The 22865-nt window shown below is 38.1% G+C and overlaps 1 long non-coding RNA gene across 1 annotated transcript in view; it reads left to right on the top strand.

Annotated features, from left to right (window-relative positions):
* LOC148107661 (uncharacterized) overlaps positions 1-22865 on the top strand; it is a 350822-nt gene that overhangs the window by 254776 nt on the left and 73181 nt on the right. Inside the window, exon 5 of the long non-coding RNA XR_015721951.1 lies at positions 6085-6306. This is a non-coding gene — a long non-coding RNA (uncharacterized LOC148107661). The remainder of the gene's footprint in view (positions 1-6084; positions 6307-22865) is intronic.

Here is a 22865-nt window from a genome sequence, read left to right as displayed (position 1 = left end):
GTGGGGCTCCTGCTATAAACGTCATGTGCAATTGCAGCATCGAGGGAACGACTGAAACAAAGATGGTGAAGTTCATCCAAACAAGAAAACACCACACCAAACGGGAAAGAGAATCAAGGTTCTTGGTCTTTTAATCCCCTGGAATTTTGCTGGGCACAGTTCTGAGCCTGAGGGTTTAGCTACAGCGTGGACATGGCATAGACAAATGCTTTGATCTGAGACACTCACCCCTTCCTTGTTCCCCTCTCCACCCCTACCCCTGCAGGCACTGCCCCTTCACACCAGCACAGTGGTTCATCTCAGAGTTGGCCTGTTGGTCTTGTCTCTTTCAATTAATTGCAGGTCGACTTGAAGGTCTTGTTTGCCTTTATCGTCCACAGTAATGGCGACCACCTCAGACAATTCATAGTAAGACTCTCATATTTATGCTCCAGGCAAACAGGGCTGGGGCTCTGCTCGAAGTTTGCTGGATTCCATATGCCAGTTGGCTTCCTTCTACCAAAACTCACATAACTAGTTAGAAACACTATTGCTAAACGTGAGGAAGGATGCTATCACCCTTCCTACAGAGTACTTTGTTCTTCTATTTTGTATAACTAGGAGTTGCATTGCAGACACTGTTTTAAAAGCAAAGAAACACCAACAAAATCTTAAAATATCACTGAGCTCTGTTCTTCCTCATTCAACACTGGAGTACCTGGAAACCAAGTAGATGAAACCAAAATAATGAAATGTCATTTGTTCTATATTAAAAACTGGTGAATTATATGTGCCTTGGGGACACATATAAGGGAGCAGTTTTATATATGTACACAAAATTTAATGAAGTAGTATTCCAAAAAGTATTTTTTTTCTTTTAAACTTAAGACAGATTTGTTTCATTTCTTCTTGCAACTTCCTTTAGTACAGTGGGTATTGTGAATTAAGGAAAATCTGTACTACATTTGAACAAACAGTCTCCAGGTGCCCCAAAATGCACAGAAGGGGTTTGGAGTGGGAAAGAAAAGTTCATCATAGTACTTCCTACATAAAAACCTCACATGGCAATGGCTGTTTTCCCCCAAGAAATGGCCAGTGGGACCTTGGGGTGACTAAATTCTCCTGAAAAATAATCCTGCTATCACAAATTCTCCCCATTGTGAAAATTAGTATTTAAAAAAAAAAAATAATCAACAACATAAAGAAATGTGAAGGGGGAAAAAATACAGTATAAAATGCTGGTTGTGTTTGCTTCTTAAATTGTTCATTAAGACTGCTTAATAGAAATGTACCAGCTCATTTTTGAAGTTATTTAAGATGCTGCATTAGCAATGATTTGTAGTGAGTGTTTCATCCAACAAATTATAATTGTGAAAGATTTAATGAAGTGCCAGTTGGGTATTAGAGTGCTCTGTGGGTTGTTTCAGTTTCCAACTCAAGTTACTCTTATTTCAAAATAGTATTCAATTCTCTCTAAAGGTAAATACAATGAATGAATAATTGTCTATATGTAATTCCAATTAATAGCTTTAAGCAAAGCCAATCCATTAAAAAATTTGTTAAAACTCGGTATGTATATTGAATGAGAAACCAGAAACTAAAAGTGAAATAAAACGTGTTCTTGAAGAGATCCTTTACTCTCTCAGAATTCTTCATTATCACTTCTCAAAAGAGAATTACAAATATTTTTCTCCCAAAATGCAATAAAGGCTGATTATTTCTGGCAAAGATCAAGAGATATATATATATAGTATATTCTTGATTCCTTGTATAAAGAAAGAATTACCTAGATCCTCCATTCGATGGAAATGGGGGATAGTGCTTTCCTTTATTAATATTCTCCCGTATAACAGCAGTAATTGCCAAGGATAGACTATCTGCACTTTTCAAGAGCAAACTGTGACCTAGAGAAAATCCTGTTCTCAACTTGAGATGAATAAATGAGTACAAACCGATCATTTGAGTTCGCTAACAGGTTTTGCAGCTCACCTCAACACCTCTGGAGCTAAATTGCCCTCCATGTTTCACATGCGTTTTCCAATATTAACCTTTGAGGTGATCAGACCTTCCTTCTGAAGATGGAACAGGTCCTCATTTGATTGAGTCCTGTACCTCTCAAATGACTTAGAGTCTTACACAAAGTGGAAGGGATTTGCTTCTCTACATTTGGAGAAAACGCATTTAGATTTTCATATCTATTAGGCCAGTTTTGAGACCCAAAAATACAGCTTCTGGATCCAGCTTAGATTTCTTTCTGCCATTTATGTACAATTCTTCAGGTTCAGTCTAGCTCTTGTTTTATTTTGTTTAGAATTTTGAACTTCTCTGATGGCACACTTGAACGTAACCTGTGGTTTTGGCATAAACATCTTTTCCTTAACTGACATTTTTACTACATTCACTGCTAAATAACATCTCCAACTTATTGACCAAAGTTAAGTTCTAGATTTACTCATAAACATAATGTAAGCATATCTTTTCTCTTCATAAACTATTTTACATTTGGACGAATGCCCGAAATTGTAACAAATTTTTTTTTCTAGTGGAAATCATATAAAATCTTACTTGCACTTGGAAAATATGACATAGTCTACTTTATTGATTTTTGGTTGTATTAATGTACAAAATCAGTTAATAAAGAGGCCCTTTATTCTAGTAGCAAACATTCAACTAAATTCATAGTAAATATGCAAAAGAACATATGTTAAGCATACCTGATCAGGAGAACAATGCATATTCACTTTTAATAGATGTAGAACCACCAGGATCTAGCTTTTGGCCCATAATTTAATAGCCAGTCATATCTCAAGATCATTTATGACTTGTTTGGAAGAATACATTCACACAGAATTTTAAAATATATTTAAACTAATTGTTTTATTCCCCTAGAACAGTCTTCCTGTTTGTAGAAAGGACACACACAGGAGAACTCTGTTTATTTTCTGTGGACTGCTAGCCTCTAGTTCAGGGTCACTCACCCTCAGGACTACTGAAATTTGGGGCCAGATAATTATTTGTTATGAGGGGGCTGTCCTGCGTATTGTGGGATATTCAACATTATCCCTAACTTGTACCCACTATATTCTAATGGCATCGCTCCCATGTTATGACAACTAAAAATGTCTCCACACACTGACAGATATACCCACGAGCGGAAGAGGGGCAAATTAACCCCAACTGAGAACCACCCTAGACTGTGGCTTTATGCATGTTCCCTTGGCTATTTAAATTAAGATATTCTCAGCTACCTCTTTAATGTTAAACAGATATATCTTTATCCTCCTCCCTCTACCCATTTACCTATCAGTTCTCAACTCAAGAAAGTTTATAGTGATCATCAATGTCTGTAAAATTTCAGGGTATTCTGGGGACACCTAGGTGGCACAGTCAGTTAAGCATCTGACTCTTGGTTTCAGCTCAGGTCTGATCTCAGGGTCACGAGATCAAGCCCTGCGGTCAGGCTCCTCTGTGCTCAGCAGGGAGTGTGCTTGGGATTCCCTCTCACTCTCACTCTGAACTTCCCACACCCTCTTTCTAAAATAAATAAATAAATCTTTAAAAAATTTCAGGGTATCCTGCTTAATTCGTGCTCTGTGTTTTCACAAGTTACAGCCTTAATCATAAATATTAGTCTATTTAGTTTTGTATTCATATGCCCACAAAAGCAAATGGTTGAGTATTATATAGTAATCAAATTAGCCTTTTATGATTTATAAAACTTACTAATTTCTAGTTATACAGCGATGCGATTTCTCTATAGAACTGGTTTTTGTGGTCGTGCTTATTTAGAAAACTTTTCTTGAGCACCTACTTTACATCAAATGCTGTGTGATTTGTTGAGAAAGGGATGAATAACGCATGGTCTCTGCCCTAATGGAACTAAATCATACTGAATACAAACATAGTAAAACCTTCATAGTTTTGTAATCAATTCCATTAATAAGATATGTAGGACATGTTCATGTTTAACATACTGAGTAAAGAAAACACCCTGATAATTTAAAAAATAAATATTTTTAAGATAAATAATAATTTCAAAATATTTAAGCTGATGAATTGAAGCCTAATTTTGCATCTTTATCCTAAGCTATCATATTTGTGCTGCCTTGTAATCCTCTAAAGAACCCAGCTGAAAGGAAAGAAAAAAACTTGCCATTATGGGACTACTGAAAATATTCGTGATTACATCAATGATAGTTCAGGGAGAAGTGTCTCATTAAATCACAGCATTAAGTAACAGTTGATCATAAAAACTTTAAATTATACTTTCTAAATAAGGATTTGAAAGATGTATATCTGTTTCCAGAGGCACCCCCTCCTGACTTCATTACCCATATAAAGTATATTGAAATATATATATATATAGGAATCGTTTATAGAATACCAGAAAGGAACACAATTGTTTAATTGGTGCTAAAGTTCAACACAATACATAGAAATGTTAGATCCTTCAGTTCCCAACCGTGTTTTAAAAACAATCTATTACCTGAATGATCTGAATTATTACTTTATTATTACACATCAAATTATAAAAGACAGACACTAAGAAGAACACTATGGTTTAAAGCCCTCCTTCCAGGGCGCCTGGGTGGCTCAGTCTTTAAGTGTCTGCCTTTGGCTCAAGGCATGATCCAGGGTCCCTGGGATTGAGCCCTGCATCGGAATCCGTGCTCCGCTGGGAGCCTGCTTCTTCCTCTCCCACTTCCCCTGCTTGTGTTCCCTCTCTCACTGGCTGTCTCTCTCTCTGTCAAATAAATAAATAAAATTAAAATAAATAAATAAAGCCCTCCTTCCATCTCTGGGCAACCCACCCCCACCCATCCCCATGTTATTCGTGACCCGAAAGCTGAGCATTCCTGTGGGATGAAATGCCACCCACACACCAAGCCACCTGATTAAGACATCTTTTCCTTTGATTTTTAAAAAGTATTTTATTTATTTGAGATAGAGCACGTGTAAGTGGGGAGAGGAGCAGGGGAGAGAGACAAGCAGAATCTGCATTTAGCATGGAGCCCCATATGGGGCTCGATCCCATGACCCTGAGATCATGACCTAAGCCAAAATCAAGAGTTGGATGCTCAACCAACTGAGCCACCCAGGCAGCCCTTTCCCTTTTTGTCATCACCCCTCCTCATGTTTTGCCAACTCCAACAAACACAAGAGGATTTAGAGTAAATCTATGTCACTTGCTATAATACATATTTTATTTTTAAATGAAAAGCCCTAAGCTTGAAAAAATTCCATTTGTTATTTAATAATGCATAACTATGATCCTACATCATCAATCTAATACAGTGTTGAAGCAGGATTCTCTAGGGTTTCAAGAATTTAGCACAGTCTCGTACAATGGTAATAACTTTTCCATTGGAAAACAGTGAATATCATATTTAATCTTACATCTGCAACATCTCATTGATAAAAGTAAGCTCAAAAATAATCTCAATTCCTTAAGTGAGAAGTAAAGAGGGAGGGTGTATATATTCAGGAGGGCAAAGGGAGAATGTCCAGACTAAAAGTGGTGATAGCTCAGGCTAACTAAGATTGTTGAAATGTTCTGTGAGCAGAATGAAGGCCAGGAGATAATCTTTTGGCTACCAAGATATGAAACTACCTTTTATCATATAGATGAAAGATGATTTAAAAGTTCCTCCAGCATCCTAGGCATTCGAAAGGAGAGACGTCATATATATATGATATGTATGTGTATATATACGTATACACACACACACATACATACACTCTTTTAGATTATACAGCCTGTTCTCAAAGGAACTTAAGAAATTAGGGCAGAAATAGGAAAATAAAGGCATATGGCTGCATCTAATGAAAAGCTGCACAGGAAAATAAAATTTTTGTTCCCATTCTTTTCCCTTGGAGATGGTGGCTTGCAGAATGCCCATTTATGCTTACTTTGGGGTAGAGTGTGTGTGTGTATGTGTGTGTGTGTGTGTGTGTGTGTGTGTGTGTGTGTAAATGAAACTAATTCATAGTAGGTAAATCTTAAGTAGCTTTTTTTATTTTTATATATCAGCAAATTTTAACGAAAGGAATGAGAGCCCTTACACCAAATTTGAATTTGATGTCTCTTCTTTAATATCCTTTTAGGATGCAAACTATTTGGGAGATGAGAAGGAGTTGAAAATATGCTCATTCAACTAATACTCAAGTGGCTACTAGATGCCTGTTAGGGATGCTTCAGGAGTTCACAGCCATGCATATGATCACCATCAAGGGGCTGAGAAGCCCACACGGCTCTAGTGAACTCTGGTCATTACCAAGAACTGGACAACCTCTATCCTATCGCAGGAAGCAGCTCCTGGACGCACAGTAAGTACTGTTATGTCCCATGTATGTCACTTAAGTGCCACATATAGATTAATTGAGCCATATTAATTAAGATGTTGGAAAAAAATTATGCAGTTCTTATCCAGGCAATGTGAAAATGCTGTTCTATATTCAAGGTGCTTTTTAAAGATTTTGGGAACATAATCAGAAGTAGTTTAAAGGCTTTCTAGTTTTTGCTCTGAACATCTCAAGTGGACACTGAGGACTAGGCAATTGTGGCAGGTAGAATTATAGTCCCCCCAAAGATGTCCACGTCCTGATCTCCAGAACCCTTACACACGTTGTCTTGCACAACCAGAAGGCTTTTGTGGATGTGATTATGTTAAGGTTCTTGAGATGGGAAATTATCCTGGGTCATCAGAGTGGGCTCAATGTAGTCACAAGGGAAGAGGGAAGCAAGGGAGGCAGAGAAGGAGAAGGAATGATGGAAGCAGAGATTGCAGTGATTGAAGGCCAGGAGCCAAGGGATGTGGCCACCTCGGAAGCTGGAACAAGTGAAGAAATGCACTGTTTTCGAGCTTCCAGAAGGAACACAGCCCTGAGTACCCACTTAGATTTCTGATTTCCACAACAGTAAGATAATAAATTTGGATTCCTTGAAGCTACAATGTTTATGGTAATGTTGCAAAACTGTAGAGTCATATTTAGTATTTGAAAATGTCCATCTACATCTATGGGAAAGGGAAGATGCACCGTGTTCAGAGAGAATTTGTAGGTTTTTATGGAGTATAGATAATACGGTATTTGGCATAGTCGAAAAATGCTAACAGTTCATGAGAAAGTAAACTACTTTATTCTGTAGACATGTTCAGTTATGAAAATAATGCAAAAATGTTTCCCATTTGTTTTTTAGTCTGGAGGTAAAATCTAAAATCTTAGTTCAAAAGAACTAAAATACTGAGAGCCACATCTCAAAAAAATATATAAAATGATAATCCTTTCAGCGTGATTTTTTTGATAATAAAATATCTTTATAGTATTTTAAAGATAGTATGGGCATCAAATGTTTGTACGCCATAAGAAATTTAGATTTTTAACAGATGATTTAGAAAACAGCAAAAGGAAATATTAAAGATTTATCAGTGTATCACCAACTAAACACATCATTATGTCATTTCGAAACTGATATTGCTTTTTAACTAAGGGAATCTTTAAAACAAGCAAACGAATGACTTAAAAAATTTGTAAAATACAATGCTGTCACGTTGGCTAAAGAGTTCGTCGTATCAGTCACTTGCTGCTAATTGTGCATATTTCCCTCAGACCTACAAAAACCTTTCATCTCTGACAGCTTTTTGCTGCCTCACTTTAGCTGATTTATATATATATATATATATATATATATATATATATATATATATATATATATATATAGTGTTTTTTATATATATCTATAAAACACTCTTTTCTTCCAGTTTCACTGAGAAATAATTGACATATATCTCTGTGTAAGTTTAAGGTGTACAGCATAATGGTTTGTGGTAATTATTTTGCATTATATGTAAATCAGTTTAGCTAACATCTGTCTTTTCATGCAGACAGTATAAAAAGAAAGAAAAAAGGGAAAAAATGTGTGATGAAAACTCTTAAGATTTACCGTCTTCACGACTTCTGTGTTATCGTGTAGCACAGACCATGACCACGTTGTACCTTACATCGCTAGGACTTACTTATCTTATAACTGGAACTTCGGACATTTTGACCCTCCACCCACCCCCAACTTTGGTAACTGCAAGTCTCATCTCTTTTTCTGAGTGTGTTTTTAATTGCACGTGTAAATAAGATTACACAGTGTTTGCCTTTCTCTGTCTGACTTATTTCACTTAGCATAACGCCCTCAAGATATATTATTTTAACACTCTTGACCACTTTATGTGGCTCTGGACTATAAATCTGTCCTTTCTTTCTGTAAGTGTGTGGGTACGTTCTTGTTTGTCTTAAGCACTTCCAGAATACCATGACAGATATCTTCACTTATGTGTTTATGAAAAGATGGTTGTTTCTTTAAGAGAAAGTTATAAAAAGCTAAGATTGCATTTAAGAGTCTTCCATATTTCATAAATATTTATATCATTGGATCTTAAATAAGAGATGTTCAAATACTATTTATTTGTAAATTACTGAAGAATCCTTAACTTTCTCTCATTTTCTCCCATGTTCCCTCTCCCTTCCCACCTCAAAATTTTCTGGTATCTGGAAATTCTGTATTTCCAAGCAAAAAAAACGGAAAAAGGAAAAAAAAAAAGGCTTTCCTCAGTGCAACCTAGAATGTCAATGCAATGATACAGGCCTCAGGCAGAGACAGCAAGGGCAATGTTCAAAGTGGGTGAGTGGGGCTGGAAGAAGTTAAGTAGTTTAAGTATCTATTTTGCCAGAAATATTATGCAATTCTTTCCATCCTCATATTTTTGGATGGTGATATTGTAAGTAAATGCCGACTCTAAATCCTAGCGTCCTGTGTATCCTATAGATCTAAATATATATAATTTCTTTTCCACAGAGATAATATACCATGGCCTCTTGCTGAGGAATACTTGAATAAAAACAGGACCATGTTTCTATCAGTTGCCAGGTTGCATTGACGTTCTCTAGGACACGTAATAATTAGCTCTGCATTTCTTACAGAGATGATTGTCTTATCGCTCTTTTAACAAGCCTTAATGTTAATACCATGTTTTCAAAAACATTTTTGTAATACTTGAAAATTCCCCCCCAGAAGAAAAAATTTATGAATCTGTCATCTGGTTAAGTTTTATGTCTTTCTCTCTTCTAGAGTCAACAAGTAACAATTTTCTTTATTTATGCCTTGACAATTTTCAATACCTATATCTTTAAAGATCCCACTGTAGAACAGATCTGAATATAGAAAACCATAATAAACAATTAGGGTTGTATGCTTGAGACCTCATTCATTCAACAGGAAATTATTTCATCCAGTTTCATATGTATATAATACTAACTTTAAATTGTACTTCTCGTGAAAATAATGAGAGTTCTGTAACAGAGAAAAGAATATATCTGTAAAGGTAATAACTCTGGTCCTAAAAGACCAAATTTCCTATAATCAGCATTTAAATGCTATTGTGAATTACTTGTAGGTTGAAGAAATCAGTAGTATGTATACTACCAGTCTCAAGCTCATTTTGAAGTCTGTTACTAGTTACAGATCAGTGTTACTCGTACAATTAGAAGTTAAATACTACAGGTTTGCTCTAATTGGGAAGATCCAGAAGGGGTTCTTGCGTGGATGTGGTATGTGCCTGGCGCATCCATACAGAAGCAGTAACGCAGGCGTGCTGCCCTAGGGCACGAGAAGAAGCAGCGGGACTCTGGCAAGGAGCAGCAAGATACAAATTAAAAGCATGGAAGTATGTCAGGGAATTGAAACTTGATGTTCGTGAGGCAGAGGTTAGGCAAACACTCACTAGCAAAGTTACAGTAAGAGTTAAACACAAAAACATACTCTACAAACCTTGGTAATCAAAACCAGATCTGAACCGCTGCCATCTATTTGACCCCAATTTCACCACACCTATAATTGAGCCCATGTAAACTAGACATATGAAAACTGCTAATTTATCCAAGGAACTTGATCTTAATGATGTGAACATTGTTGACGGAACTGTGTGGTTTCTAACCAAGCTGCGAATATATTTGCTGTTGTTTTATTTCTGCAACTTTAAGTGGAAAACTTTTTACTTCACTGGGGTTTTTATAGAAATGTGTAAGAGAATGATGACTTCTTGACCCTCGTGGCTGGGACTCAAAGGAGAAAAGTTTCTGGTCATTTGCATGAGTTTTCATCTTTCCTATAGATGCCCGAGAGTTTGCCCCATCTTCATTGTTCCCTGGCGATGTGCAAGACAGTGGTTTGGGGATGCGTAACCCAGACAGTGTCAGGTTTTTTACTAAACCTGCATAGACCTGCACTTCCTGAAGAGCTTTGCCCCCCTTTAGCCCCACAAGGTATCTTAGAGTCTGAGGCATCCCCTGGGCCCTAACTCAGGCTTTTTAGGCTTAGATTTTGAATCTTCCTTAACTCTGACGATGATGGAAAAGTGTTAACTGAAGAAACAGTTATTTATTTTTCCTCTGGATGGTCTCAGAGGCTTTCCTAGAATCAGTGAGTAGAATTAACTGGATGAACCCAAAGGGAGGCCACTCCCCGGGGAGGAGAACTGGCTACCCCAGCCTTGAAGACAGCTCTTGAGATTGCTTTGTGCTGTGAAGCTGAAACTCCGCTACATGTGGGAACTTCGCTTCAAATTTAGTTCAGGAGCGATCTGCAATTATATGGCTTCTTGCAAACCTACCGGTTGGGAAGTGTGTCTGTCTGCTCAGGCCGCTGTTGCAAAATACTGCAGACTGGGTGGCTTAAACAGAAGAGGTTATTTCTTATGGTTCTGGAGGCTGGGAAGACTAAGATCAAGGTGCTGGCAGATTCCTTTCCTGGTGCAAGCTCTCCTCCTGCCCTGCAGATGCAAGCTTTCTCACGGTGTCCTCACGTGGCAGAGGGAGAAAGCAAAAAAACCCTCAGGGACTCTTCTTGTAAGGTCACTAATCCCATCATGAGGACACCACCCTCGTGACTTCTATACAAAATTGTCTTCCAAAGGTTGCATCTCCAAATACCATGATGGGGTAGTTAGGAGTTCAACATAGGAATTTTGGGGGAACACAATCCAGTCCATAGCAGGAAGGCATCCCAGATTTTTAAGTTATGGTTATCTGAGTTACATGATACTTTACTTTGCAAACAGTCAGACATAAAGTTGAAGAAGAGATGTATGAACGGTTCTATCAGGGTGAGTCTCAAATGTAGCTCACTCTTGGGCATAATTTTAGCTAAAACTCATGTGATACTTACTTTAACAACAGCTACTTTCAGTAAAGCACAAAAGGAAATTAATGCTAGGGTTCCTACAATTCATTTTGTCCTAGCCTATGATCAGAAAAAACCAGTACCTTTTCCATCAAGATAGCACTTCAGAAGAGAGGATTTTGAGGGTGCCTGTGTGGCTCAGTCAGTTAAGCATCTGCCTTCGGTTCAGGTCGTGATCCCAAGGTCCTGGGATCGAGCCCTGCATTGAGCCCCACATGGGCTCCCTGCTTGGTTGGGAGCCTGCTTCTCTCTCTCCCACTCCCCCTGCTTCTGCTCTGTCTCTCTGTCAAATAAATAAACAAAATCTTTAAGAAAATAAAAGAGAGCATTTTGTACTTATCATTAGCTAATTTCCTTGAGGAGAGAAAAAGTGAAGCATCTTTGTATCATGGTCCTCCTCAACCTACCTTTGTAACAAAGGGGTTTCCTAACTTAGAAGATTTGCTATTTTTATGAAAACAGAGTTAGAAATTTATTTTGGGGTTCCTTTATCATTTCTTTTTTTTTTTTTTAAAGATTTTATTTATTTATTCGACAGAGATAGAGACAGCCAGCAAGAGAGGGAACACAAGCAGGGGGAGTGGGAGAGGAAGAAGCAGGCTCACAGCAGAAGAGCCTGATGTGGGGCTCGATCCCAGATCGCCGGGATCATGCCCTGAGCCGAAGGCAGACGCCCAACCGCTGTGCCACCCAGGCGCCCCCCTTTATCATTTCTTAGCTCTTTGAAAACCCTACAGGAAATGAGGGAATTTGCAATGCAATATAACCAGACGAAGCAACCAAGAACAGTTGTAGTCCAGATACTGTCCCGGGCAGATATTGTGGGAGCTGCGAAAATCAGTAAGATACAGACCCTGCCTGGGGCTCTGTCCCCAAGGAAAACACAGAGAAGGGCCCTCTGTTCTAGGAAGAGGACACCATAGTAGCTGAAATAGGGCACAGAAGTGTGTCAGGGCCCTGGGTTTGAAAATGGTGAACAGCAGTGGTTTCAGGAGCAACCTTTCCTGGATTGGTGGAGAGAAGGAAAAAAAAAAAAAAAACCAAAAAACTAAAGAGATCAAAAATATGTTTGATATATGACCAATATACCTTAATAAGAAATTATCCCTCATAGACTATATTAATTAAAGGAAGAAATTTAAAATACATGTATTTTTCTTTCAGGCAATCAGAGCAAACACAACAGAGAACAAGTTACTTCAAGAGTATTAAATTATATGTTGTCATTCAAAACAATCATAGACATATTTAAAAGGAAAGCCGTGTGTTAGCAAGAAACATATTGGACTATTTTTTTCTTCTTTTCAAACATCACTTACTGCTTATTAGCCATACAATGTTGAAATGGTTTCAGATACATTGTAATTAAAATGATGAAGTGCCTAGGATGGTATGTAGCACATGGTAGATACTTAGTTTTATTCTCTTCCGGAGGGGACAAGACTGCGGAGGGGGCGGGGAGGGAGACATAAGAAGAGAATGGTGGGAAAAGGAGGTCAGGGTTCTTTATTACCACAAATTATTTCCCACGCTGGTCTTTTCCTTGGAGACAGGAGCCGAGGCACAGCTCTTATATACCAACTGTAGCAGCCATTCACTTACAGATCTGGTGCTCTTTCAGGAGGCAAAGCTTTCTAAATAAAGTGCGAGCCGTACTCGTAAGGCTAATGAACAAGCCGCTTCTGAGAGGGTGTATGTACATGTACAGAGATATGCATCCCCGCAGAGGATTAGACTCCAATAGAACAATTTTATAATATCCACCCACTCGTGTCAAAGAAACGTTGTATCCACTTTACTTTTAATATAATTGTTTTTCATTACTAGGTCTTTGTAGTTCTTGGGAAATAAAGTCTAATTTTTCAATAGGCCTTTTAATAGACTGTTGGAATAATTTTCCAAATTCATGTTGTTATTTAAATATGCAAAGGAACCAGAATAAGTTTTCATTCTGAGACTGAAGTATAAATGCATAAACTTACTGCTCTATTCAATATTACTATTTTTAATTCTGGTTCAAATAAAAATATATTACAGACCTTTTTCTTTTAATAATATAATAATTTTAACTTCTGACAAGAACTATTTTTCAGTGTTTCTTTACAGAATAGAAACAATAAATTTTAAAATACAATGGCTCTCCCTTTTCTAGCACAGAGAAACATGCTGTAGGAGACATTGTCTTTGGTCTACTGTATTCCCAAAATACTGCGATTTCACCTGGAGAGCTAAATCTGGGTGTTCGGCAGAACAAACACATTATTCTTAATAACTTTATTTTTCAGCTATAAATCAGACATAAGCATTTTCCTTACAACCTTCTTTTAGATGAAGGTGCCTGTGTATGTGAATGGGTATCCTTTATAAGTTATCGAAAAAAACCCAAAAAAACTGTATGGAATTTATTTTTTCCCTACCACAGAGAGAAAAGCATCCTAGATTTAGTTAGAGATAGAGTCTCACCTTTATCCTGAAAAAGCAGAACTTTTTAAATAAAAATATGTACCCGGTAGACCTCAAATGTAAAATTGACTTTTAAAAATATATTCAATTTCTGCACTCTGACAGTTTAATATCTCGAGCTAATATGCTCACTCCTGAAGGACTGTTTTCCCAAAACATTTTGGTGCCAGGGTCGCATTCAAGTAAAACCGTCCACGGAATTTACTGATGGGCCAGACGGTTTCTGAAGCAATTCTGCACTTCCCTTAAATGGAACATGCGCCATTTAAAAAGAACGTCTCTGTTTATCAGATATTATAGGATGTGATTTGCTCCAAGCTGTGAGGCAAATCTGGCAATCCAGTTAAAATCAACATGAAAGTTTGTAAAGCAATTTGTGGTCTGCAGTAAAAAGTGCTGGGTTGATCTCTAAATAAGTAAAGATGTTGCTCCCCAGGGCAAAGAGTACAGGATAATGCACAGATAATGTTTTGTTTTTCTTTACTTTCCCAGTGGGTGCAAGTGTTAATAAATTAACCCAGCACGGGTATGAATGTCCCCAGGTACTGCGGAGTTCGTATTTCTAATTTTCATTCGTTAACTCAGCTCTCCCTTACCTTTGTTTTTCTAACACATAGAGTTGGCCAAGATAGCATTATTTGCTTTAGTTCTTCAAAATGTGTATGCTTTTAATCTGTTCTCACAAGATGGGAGAACGGTTCTCCCTCAGTTAGTCTCCTGGTTCTGCATACGCACTCCCTACTTAGCGTGTGCCAGCCTCAGAGAGAAAACCAGCTCTCCAGCGCTGTTCATTATTTGAGTTGTCATATTAACTGCTTCTTTAAAATTGCTCCCGACTTTGTGAATAATAATCCTTTTAAAATTAGCTCTTTTCTTTCTGTAGTGCTGGCTCGAATTGCTATGTATTTTGGCTTTCATTTTTTTCATCATTTATTCACAAGGCTACCCATCAACTAAAACAACATCAATCAAAAAAAAAAAAACCCACATTAATCAGACAAAAACTTGACTAAAGAGTAAATATCTCTGTATATAAACACTGTCAGGCTAGCTGACTAGATTTCCTCAGAGGCATGCACGGCCCATTCTAATTCTAAAAATCTGTTTTAGCTCAATTACATAATGGCAAGTTTCAATTTAAAAAAAGGCTTACTCATTGATACTTCCATCTATATTTCCTCAGATGACTCATGTTGAGAAAAATAAGATGCCACTTCCAGTTTTAAGGGAAATAGGTGATCACGTAACTCAGGTTGTTCTTTTATTAATTTATCCATCTGAAGCTTGAATCAGTTGCTGAAAGGTAGCGTTAAGATCTCACTCTCATGAGAGAGAGAGTGCTAGCCTGGGTGTACCAGCTTCCGCTGTGTCCTGATTAGTTTTACCAGTAGAATTTGAGGAATCCAGTTTTAATGAATTTTGATCCAAATTCTCTACTGAAATGAATCTGGTTGAGCTCTTTCTACTTCTCCAAGGCTTAGTTTAATGTCCTTTGGCAAACAGCCCATTCTCACAGACATGCCAGTTGGAACGTGAAAATGGAGCCCATTATCCTTTTCGGCTGATTTTCTTTTTCTTTTTTTTTTTTTTTTTTTTAGGACCCAACATAAGTCTCAGGCCCTGCACACATTGCCGTTCACCCACTCAGAAACAGTGAGGCCATCCTCTACAAAGATGAAGTCATAGATGATGTCTGTACATGGGTAGTGTGCTATGATGTACCCTGCAGATTTGTACCTTAGCCACTGACATGTGCCAAACACAACTTAAAGACACTACTCTGACCCATAGCACAGGCTACGGCTATGTCTTTATATTCTCGTTGAAAGCAGTCCAAAAACTGCTTATGTGCAAGCCCCACAATAGCATTCATACCCCTTGGAGGATCTGTTTTTGTTTTTTGCTTTTTCGCTGCAGGTGCAGGGAAATAGCATCCAACTGACCCCATCAGGTCTGACATTGACCTTTGCTAGCTACCTAGAAAGGACGCCGGCGTCTTAGGGAATAATGATAGCGTGGTATGGTGAGGAAGAGTCAGTGTTTTGGAGCCAGACTTCCCAGGTTTGAATCCGAGCTCCAACACTTGATTGATGCTTGAGTATGGACCCAACACGTAACCTCCCTGTGCCGTAGTTTACTTATTGTGAAATGGGACCTAGTTCCTTGCCTAAGTCAAAGGATTATTGAGGGGGTTAAATAAAATGATGCATGTAAAGTCCTCAAAGTAGTGCTTCGCACAAAGAAAGCACTTACTAAATGTTGGATATTGTTGTTGCTATATACTACACTATTTTTTTTAAGGTAAATCGACTTTCATTTTACAAATCCATACAGTTTCATTGAAGTGTCGTCTTTTGAGTACAGGGGCACTTCTGAACCCACACATTCACAAAAGAAATTGGAATTCTGATCTCAGCATTGATTTTGTGGCTATAATCTCAGACCTACAATGATTGTCCCCTACCTGTTAAAATTTTATTATTTGTAGCATATTCGCCCAAAATCAGATGGTCATGGTTGACATGAATTCTTCGCTCAATCTGAGGCAAAGCTTCTAATCTGAGATGCTGCCGAATGCTGCAGTTTACGTCCCAAATCCTAGATATTTACCTCCTCCAATATAAGGTTAATAAAACCAGCAACTCACACGGACCAAACTTTGCAGAGTTCATAAAGCATCACAGTCCAGTCAGCAAAAAAATTGTTTTAAAAGGCTTTCCAATACTTGAATTGTGCTTCTAGGGAAAGGTCAGTAAGACTCTTAAGTCACAACCCACAGCAACATTTCTCAAAAGCATTTTTTTCTTCTCACTGTTCTTTCCCAGCCAGAACCTTCTTGCATTTACTTTCTCCTTTCTTTGTAATGTAAATTGATTTAGGCTCTCAAGCCAGGGAACCAGTAGGATAGAAACTTAATCTCCTCACTGAGTGTGTGTGTGTGTGGAGGGTGGGTAGTAGAGGGGGTGAGGGGACAGGCATAGGACAGTCACACATACGTTAATGAATTTGGTCCTGAAATCAACTTGGCAAACCATCAAATATAAAATGTAAAACCAGAGAGCTTATGAATTGTAAATCTACTTAAAACTGCTTTTTTAAAGCATAGGGATGCTCGGTTTCTGGGGATGTTTTGAGCATTTACTATGTGTTAGAAATTGGGAAAATTTGGTCTCTTTTTCTCAATTAGGTCATAACACAATGGGAGAAACACACAAGTAAAACAACATTAATTTGATGATAGAATTATGCACATGATGATGTGAAAGTGTGAGCCAAATGCCATCTTGTGGGGTCTATTTTAGGTGGACTGGCAGATAGGGGAGAAAAAGCTCTCTTGAAGTGATCCTCAAAGTAATTATCTTTGTCATTTATTTCAGACTGTTCCTGTCTCATGTTCTTAGAGATCTGTGATTTCTATTTGATTTGGGTTGGGTTTCAGTTTTTTGTTTCTGCCTTTTTTAAAGTTTTTATTTATTTGTTTTAGAGGGAGAGAGAGGGCACAAGCAAGGATGAGTGGGGGGGGTGGGGGGGAGGCAGAAGGAGAGGGAGAGAGAGAGTCTCAAGCAGGCTCTGCACTGAGTGCAGAGCCCAGTGCAGGGCTGTCAGATGACCTTGAAATCCTGACCTGAGCCGAAATCGAAAGTCTGCTGCTTACCCAGCTGTGCCACCCAGGTGCCCATGTTTCTGCCTTTTAACTCTAGCATAATATATCGTTTGCTCACGTGGTGTTATTTTAATGTGTAATGAACTCATCTGAAAAAGCATCTTTTTCGTAAGTGGTGTTTACGTATGATTGTCAGATATCTGATGTAGTACGATAGTGTCCCCAAAGTCACACTGTAGATTAAATTAGCTTCCCTGGGTTGACACATACATCAAGCCATCGTGTGCGGCATTGTTTCTCAGGAAAACTTGTTCTCAGTTGAAGAAAATTCAACTTAGAAGGGAGTGGTGGAGACCCTAAATCTAGAATGTTTAGTCTTCACATCTTGTTCTCTTTGCGTAATGCTAGTTACCCTGTACAGGAAGCCTGTTTTGCTCTACGTTATAACCTGCTAGTTTTATCCAAAATATATGGCTGCATATTTTCTTGTATTTTCCACTTAATACACTGAAATTAAAAAAATGGTATTTTAGTTTGCTCTGGGTTATTACTTAGGTGCTGAATTTACTTTGTCCTCTGTGCCCTTAGTTGTCTCTTATGCTGGTTTTAAGTTTATTTACTTGCTTTGAACCGGGGGTAGTGAGAGAAATGAATTGATGCAGGTGAAATCTAATCACAGATAATACAACAGCTGCTGCTAATAAAAATGGTCAAGTAGGCCTCAAGCAAAATAAGACTCTACCCCCAGCAAAATGGAATTTAAAACCATGCTGACATTAATAGGAAAAAGTGATATAAATTCATTCAAAACGTATAGCAAAGAAAACCCTGAATGTTCCTGGGAAACTCAAAAGAGACAGTGGCAAATTCTTCAATCAAGATTTATGGTACGCTTCTTTAAAAAGTAACCGGGCTTGCAAAACATGTACAGTACAACAATTTTGCCATTTTTGCACTTTGCCAAATTCACTAAAGGAAATAATCACATTAATATACAATTTTAAATTGTACATGTTAACATGAAAATTAAAAATGATTAAAAAGGGCTTTCGGAGAGTGTCATCTCATAAAGATTTGATGTTCCTGTCACAGTCTCTCAGATCAGTCTGTTTTTGTAACACACTTAGTACTTATGCTTATATATTTCCTCTTTATTTTATAGGCTGTCAGTAGAAGGTAAACCCCAGTAGGACAGGAACCATGTCTATTTTGTTTAGCTTTCAACGTCCCCCTCTAGAAAATGCCTGGCACATAGGAGATCAGTCGAAACTTATTAAAAGAATGAATAAGTCAATGTGTAATTCGGCAGATCCCGTGACGCCGTAATGGCTACCTAAAATGGCATCATATAGAGGAGACAAATCAATGTAGTAGTTTCAGGTTCAGAATGCGTGGACGGAATGTGTTCAGTGGGCAGAGCTCAGAGGGTCTAGAGTTTGCAATAGAGAGAAGCGATGGTGGATTCCGTTACGTGACAGGTAGTCACTAGAAGACGTTTTATAACGTAATTTGCAGATGAAACTCTATGGAAACAAATTTAGTACCCCCTGAGTAGTTGATGAGTCTGCTCAGAGGAGAAAGGGAATTTTATTTCTGTTAGGTACGTATATTGTAAGACCTGTAGCTTATTTTAGGAACGCTGATGTAATCGGCCTTAATTGGAACTGTAATTGGAACTTGGAGAGAAGTTCCGCAAAGAAAGAAACACAAGCCTAACCCCCAATGCACTGATAATGACACAGTCTGAGGACCCGGGCGAAGATCCCACAGGTCCAGCCAGGAGAATCCTTGGCTTTGTGAAGGATAGAAATCAAATGTGAGCCAGAAAAAAGTGAAAACAGGGTTTACTGAAGAGTGTGTCAGGTAGAGAATAGCAGAGTGGGAGACACAGGAAAGAAAGGGAGTGAGTCTTGTTATTGCTGGGGGCGGGGGTTGTATTAGAGAAGGTCTAGGGTGCCTGTCCTTCCAGGAATCCAGGGTAGGATCCAGTCAACGCGCGTGTCAGGTGAACGATAGGTCCTTCCATAAATCCCTGAGGGTGGGGGTATTGATCTAGCCTCAGCCGAGGCGTGTTTGATGTGAAGTCCTGCAGCAGGTTTGGGATCTGGCTCTTCTCGGGTGTTATCAGGGGTTTGGGGCGAAGGACAAAGCTCAGAGAGTGATTCACTTTTTTTGCTTCCCCCTTGAAATGGGAACATAGCTTCTTTGGCTTATTCAGAGGCAAAATATGGAGCATGAATAAATGGGGCTTAGCAGAAAAACAGCAGAGAAGGAGCCTTTCCAAAATGGAGCCCCTTCAGCTTCCCTACTATGGTTAGAAACGCAAATTTTTTCCAGGGGTTTCGTGGTGAGAAGAAAGAAGGAAGCATTTCACACATCAAACCACAAAACACTCCAAACATGCCTGTGTTAGCCTTTTCTCTTATTTACAAATTTCTTCAGGCTTTGAGAGCCGCAAATCTCTCTCTCCCTCTCTTCCTCGTAAACATGTTTTTTTCCTTCTTTGACCCACATTCTAATCCTCTTATATCTTTCTTCTACCTCAAATTCTTATCAGGCTTTTCTAATTCTTCTTTTCTTTCTCCTTAAGATGGAAAAACACAGCCGTCTCTTCCCACCCGTTTTTTCTGCGCCCATCACCTCACTTAGCAAAATAGTTTTCCTCAGAATTCATCCTTCTTAAAAGTCCTTAAAATAGGAGAAGGAAATTACAAATGGTGAAAAATAATGTGAATGCTTTCCTGCCACATAAGAAAACCACATGTACTGTAGAAAGTGTCCTAGAGGGGATAATCCGCAATGTCACCTTGGAGTCTCTAGATGCTCACGCTCTGTCACGGAGACTAAGGCACGAAGGATCCTTCTATCAGGACTGCTTAGTCTGCTGGGAGCATTTACAAGGAGGAAATTCAGAATGCAGGATGTATATCTGAGTGATTAACTGGTGGGGAGGAGCTAAAAGATGGCTCAAATTTTTAAGCAAAAAATGATTTAGTTAGGATAATTGAGATTGGATATTAGCTGGTTATTAAACAGAGGGGCAGTGAGTCAAATGAGGTAAAAGAGGAAGTGAACTGAACACTCGTTCTTGAGAAAGTTGGACTAAATGCTGGAATGGCCGTGACGCTCTTCAGGACCTCAAAAAAGAGCTGTGCTCGGTGCTGAGCAGACCCGTCCCCTTGCGTCAAGGAGAAAACGAAGACTGGTTTCAGGGATAAGTACAACAGCGGCTGTCAGTCCCTGCAGGCAACCCTAACAAAATACCACAGACTGGGGGGCTCACAAACAGAAACTTAACTCTTTCAGTCCTGGAGCCTGGAGGTCCAAGATCAGGTGCCCGCAGAGTCAGGTGAGGGCCTTCGTCCAGGGGCCAAGCTTTTGGTTTTACCCTCACGTGGCAGAAGGGGCAGAAGGCTCTCTGGAGCCTCCTTTGTCAGGGCACTAATCCCAATCGTGAGGGTAGATCCCCGCCTACTACCTTCCCCACTCAATGCCATCACCTTTGGGAGTGAGAATTTCAATACACGAATTTGGGGAGGACACAAACATTCGCTCCATCTTACGTGGCAGCTCAGACAAGCTGACAAATGACAAAATTGCCACTTGCCCCCAACCAGAGAAGTCTGGTTATTTGCACAGCCCTTGAGATTTTTTTTCTTTTTCTTAATCTGGATTACTTTTCCCAAGGTCAGTGTATTTCTCATTCAAAAAGAAATGTTCATTTTTCAAAAATTCTTCCTGTCATAGCCAAGAATGTGCTGTTGAGGGTAGAACAGAGCTCCCTGAACTGTCAAAATTCATTACACAAAATGTATGTGGTTATTCGTATCCATTATATTAACATCATTTTTATACAGCACCAAATTATAATTGATATTATTGAATTGATACTAGATGGATCCAAGCATCTTTGATTTTTCTAAATATTTTTGGCTTTTCAAATATCTGTAATTTTTCAGAGCTTGTGACTGTTTTTGATAAATTTTTGTTCTCTTATCTGCTTTCAAACCACTGTCATTTTTGTTTTGTCATTACATATATAGTCATTTATACATAAAATGTAGATATAATGCATATAATTCTTTTCTTCTGAAATGTGCTTTTATTTTGTTTTTTTTTTTTCAAAGATTTTATTTCTTTATTTGAGGGAGAGAATGAGAGAGAGCTCGAGAGTGGGGAGGGTCAGAGGGAGAAGCAGACTTCCTGCTGAGCGGGGAGCCCAGGCAACCCAATCATGGGGCTTCCGGATCCTGACCTGAGCTTAAGGCAGTCGCTCAACCAACTGAGCCACCCAGGCGCCCGTCCTCTGAAATGCGCTTTTAACGGTATTGCGGCTTAGGTGACATTTTTACTATGCCCATTTGAAATGATTTTAAGATAATTGATCTAAATGGATACAAAATATAGTCTTTTCTAAGTAAAATGCTTATATTTCAAAGCAAGCAATTTGTGAAATGAATTTTGTCCAGCAGTTCTCTCTCATGCATACACACATATATACACTTCTATATAGTTCTCCCCACCCCCTTAAAAATAGATTTTAAAGATTACTTTTACATCAAAGGATGTATTCAGATCATTGTAAAAATTCATTAAAGCAAGTATCACCATTCCCCAAACATATTTTGATAATTCATATATTCTCTTATTCGGTAAATATTTACTGCATAGCTATTCTGTCCCAGCTATTGTTCAAGTAACCTGAGGGGCAGTAGTTAATAATCAAGGCGTTGTTGAGTATGAAATTCGAATTCACTGCTCTCTCAAAAGTCAAATTACATATAAGCATCAAGTTTTATTTTTATATTATAAGCCAATTAATTTAGAAATATCATTTCTTTCAGAAAACTATTACATAAAATGTTATTCTCCTGTATTTGAGTACCTTGAAAATTTTAATAAACTTTCAACTTGACATTAGGACACCACGTGGGGGGGGGGGTGCCTGGCTGGCTCAGTCAGTAGAGCCTGTGACTCTTGATCTCAGGGTTGTAAGTTTGAGCCCCATGTTGAGTGCAGAGATTACTTAGAAATAAAATCTTAGGAATAAAATAAAAGACACCAGGTGATTATTTCTTTATTATTTATTAATAGTATTTATTAACTATCCTTCTAGAGGGGTGTTCAATAAACATTGTGAATAAGCTATTCTCTATATGGTGAAAAGAGTTAGTTGAATGCACTCAGTTTGTATATGCTTCTAGAGTTTGTCAATGTGTTACTTTCTTATGAATTTAACAAGCTAGAATTTAGTATACATTTATTTTAGACTTTAGTTAGTTGAAATAGCATTGATCTGTCTATTTCCATTGATTTCAATGTTAAAATCCATGAAAGACACCCATTTTTGTTTTTCAAAGTCGAATCATTCATTATTAATTGAAGTCAGATGTTTATTTTCTATAATTATAGTTTTGATAGATGAATGAACGAGAAGTTACATGTTAGAAGTTCTTTAAAACATCTGTCTTTTTAGACAGATATTATTTGTAATCTTAGCTCATTTACTTGGACTTTTACCATTTCTCTTGAGAGAGATAAATAGCTTTTTATGAAATTCATTTTGTCCTTTGCAATTTCAGAAATTTAACA

Source organism: Ursus americanus, chromosome 27 (genome assembly GCF_024610735.1).
Source record: "Ursus americanus isolate L20-20 chromosome 27, mUrsAme1.1.p, whole genome shotgun sequence".
NCBI classification, from domain to species: domain Eukaryota; kingdom Metazoa; phylum Chordata; class Mammalia; order Carnivora; family Ursidae; genus Ursus; species Ursus americanus.
The sequence above is the reverse complement of the archived record's forward strand: the minus strand, read 5'-3'. Positions and strand labels throughout refer to the sequence as shown.